The sequence below is a fragment of the Frankliniella occidentalis genome, unplaced genomic scaffold, assembly GCF_000697945.3.
Source record: "Frankliniella occidentalis isolate FOCC.00 unplaced genomic scaffold, Focc_3.1 Scaffold5, whole genome shotgun sequence".
Lineage (NCBI taxonomy): Eukaryota > Metazoa > Arthropoda > Insecta > Thysanoptera > Thripidae > Frankliniella > Frankliniella occidentalis.
In genome coordinates this window covers 3,507,730-3,511,005 of record NW_026267135.1, presented here as the reverse complement: position 1 = coordinate 3,511,005, position 3,276 = coordinate 3,507,730, and the positions used below count along the sequence as shown (strand labels likewise).

Genomic DNA, 3,276 nt, shown 5'->3' with positions numbered 1-3,276 from the left:
CCCGCGTCCTTCCTCTTTCACTAGATCCCGCGCCGTGCGTCCTTCTAGTGCGTCGCCCACTCCTACCCCCACCACCCCCGCGTAAGGGGACGCCCATATATTACTGCTCGGGACGAGGACGGCGATGAGGGTTCGCCCCGGGAGGAGGACGCGAAAGAAGAACCATGGTGATGAGGAGGACGGCGTGGGTAGGACGACGGCGATGGCGTCGGCGGCGGCCTCTAGCGACGAGGATAGCGCTCATGTAAAGAGTGGCTGTGAGGAGGGACGGCGATGTGGGGTGTGCGCGAGGCAGCCCGAACCCGGAGGAGGACGGCGATGTGGGTGGCCTTGAGGTTCACGACGGTGTCGACCTTCGAGTCAGCTGTGGGGGTCAGCTGACCGTCGCTGGCTTGTCCGGTTGAAGTCCCAGAGGCCCTGTTGTAGAAGATGGCGATGACGGCGACCCGGAGGAGGCTGGCGATGTGGGCGGCCCGGGAGGAGGCGGGCGTCCCTGCCAGGGGGAATGTCGTCCGCAGTCGTCCCGGACCGGATCCGCAGCGCCCCTGCCCCCGCGCCGCCGGGGGTGCCGGGGTGGGGTAGGGTGCCGGGCGCGGCGGGGCGCGGCGGCGCGGGGTGCCGGGGGTGTGCCCCACCCTGCAGTCCCTGCAGCAGCCCCGTGACCCGGCACCCCACCACGGCGCGCCCCCCACCACGCCACCCCCTGGAGCCGCACCCCTCTCCCTCCGCCCCCCACCCCCCCGAGGGCTGCTGCTGCCGCCGCTCAGAGCGAGTAGGACCGCCGACGCGAGAGGGTCGGAGCCGAGACGCGCGCGGGGGCCAGGACCAGGAACACGCGCGGGGGCCAGGACCAGAGGAACACGCGCGGGGGCACCGCGGCTCCACGCCCCGGCCGTCGGGATCGCGAAGCTCCGCCGCCGAGCGCCGCCGCCGTGCCCGTGCCCGTGCGCGGGAGCGCCACCCTGCCCGTGCGGGAGCGCTTGCCCCGGGACAGCTCGCGCCGGTAGCACACAGTGCGAGTGCGCCGCGGATGTGAGTGCCACCGTGAGTGCGAGTGAGTGAGTGCGACGAGTTATACTTCATCGCCCGTTTGGATTTGTTACTCCTTCGACTTGGCGGCGCTCAGACTGCCGAGCACCAGGTGAGTGTCGTAACACAGTGCAGCCCGCCGCCGCCTATACCAATTTTTTTCGTTTTACTTTTTTTCGAGGGGTTCCTTGTCTCTTTGCGCTGGAATTTTTATACGAGAACACAACATCTGTCTTTGTCGACTTTACGCGCGCGACGACTGCCCTCTGCTCTTTATAATCCTGTAAAACACGTCAAGTGCGTGAGATTATTTTTTTATTACATGTTCCGCGGTGACAAATCCCACATTGTGGCCACAAGCCGCACATTCTAAAAAGGCTTCACATATGCACTGCCCCTGCTGCATTCTCTGCTGTGTGTGTGTGTGTGTGTGTGTGTGTCCGGACGGAGAAAATTGATTTGCCGTTTAGCTCAACCAATAGCTAAATACGGAATAGCGTAAACTTCGCCTTTGTCGCTCGAAATTAGCTATTTTAGCTAAAAATTAGGCTATGTCTCAAACAAAAATTAGCGATACATAAGTTACACATTTAGCTATGTAGCTCAACACCTGAATTTTTAGCCACCTAGCCAAAAATAATTAGGTATCCCTTGTTTAGCTATATGTAGCTCGTTAAGCTACATAGCTCATTTAGCTAATTTAGCTATTTTTGCCATTCGTGCTCGTACGGACCCTATCCTTTTCCTCCCTACAAGTAAGCCGGATTCATGTGGGATGTACGTGTACGATGTGTGGCCAGGAGCGCTACACGGTAAATCTGGGGTGTCCAGCAGCTGTGCGACTTAAGTCGCACGACCCAGGTTTCTGTGCGACTTACAGCGCACAGTTGCTGGACACCCCAGATTTACAGTGTTGCTGCTGATGCCCGGGCGATAGCCACGAATAACTATTATTTATTTCAACGGACGCGGGCGGCGTCACGTGACTAATTGCCCGGTGCGTCGTACAAATCAGTTGGTGGCAATTAGTTTTGATATGCTGTGTGTTTCTGGCGCGGCGTAGCGCGACCGACCCGCCGCCCGCCCTTGTATCAAATTACTGGGGGCGGTAGGGGGGGCCGCCTGACGTGGCGTGGCGCGGGGACATCCACGAGACTCCCAGGAGGGACTGCCGCTGCTGCTGCTGCTGCTACTGCTGCTGCTGCTGTTCCTGCCGCCGGGGCTAAGAGGGTTCGGGGGAGAGAGGGGGATAACGTCATGATGGTGGTGATCAGCCCTCCACGGCGTGAAATTAGCACCGCCCGCCCCCGCGCCGCCCCCGTGCCGCCCCCGCACGCGTCCCCCCCGGGCTGCCGCGGCGTCGCCTCTGCTTACTCGCGATTACTGTTTAAAAGCTCCTTTCTTTCCCGCCGCAACAGCGGCGAGATGCCGCCGCCGCCGCCAAGCAGGGCAGTCAGTGGTGGTAGTCCTGTCGGTCGGGGCGGTCGTCTTCACTTTTTTTTAAGTCACTTCCTTTGCTTTCCGTCGGCGGCGACGACGACGAGAGCATGGAAAAAGTCAGGGTAAAATGGGGGGAAGGGGAGGGGGGGGGGGCGACGAACGATTCATATTTTATAAAGGAGACGCAGACGCGCCCGCTGTCGGTTTGAAGACCATCCCTGCTCTCTCTCCCTCTCCTCCCCCCTCCCCCGGCGTCTGAGTCCTCTTTGGCCCGCCCTTCACTCCCCCGCGCCCCGAACTTGCTCATCTCTCTCTCTCTCTCTCTCTCTCTCTCCCTCTCTCTCTCTCTCTCTCTCTCTCTCTTTCTCTCCCCCTCTCTCTCCCTCTCCCTCTCTGCCGCTGCTGCTTTGCATGTCTTTGACGCGACGAAAACATGCCGGCTAGGCGCCTTTCGTTAATTTGCTGCCAAGTGGCGCCAAGTGAAGCGTCTCTGATGCGAGGACTGTCGGGCGCAAATGACTGTCAGTAAAGAGAGGGAGAGATAGAGGAAAGGTTTGGCAGCGTGTGTTCGGAAGAAGCACGAGTCAAACGTCTGGGAAAAAACGGGGGGAAGGGGGTTAAACCATGCTTTTTTTTGCATGCGTTTCTGGCAGTTTGAAGCGAAAATTGGCCACCTATTAGGCGGTCATTTGGAGAAAAAGGTTGTGGTGGAAGCTAAGACAGCACCGGAATGTGGCGGGTGTAACGAATATTGGAGGTACCCGACGTAAAAAGATTTGTTTGCTTTTGGTATGCTTTCTGTATGCT

The 3,276-nt window shown here is 59.6% G+C and overlaps 1 protein-coding gene across 2 annotated transcripts in view; it reads left to right on the top strand.

Moving 5' to 3' along the window:
- The window catches only part of LOC113212223 (neuroligin-1-like), a 199,843-nt gene that overhangs the window by 20,798 nt on the left and 175,769 nt on the right, over positions 1-3,276 (top strand). Inside the window, exon 1 of one of the 2 annotated variants that reach the window (XM_026430836.2) lies at positions 772-1,141. The exons of the other annotated variant lie outside the window; for it this stretch is intronic. The gene's annotated coding sequence lies outside the window, so the exon portion shown is untranslated. Of the gene's footprint in view, positions 1-771; positions 1,142-3,276 lie in introns of those variants that run through there. 2 annotated transcript variants of the gene reach the window in all.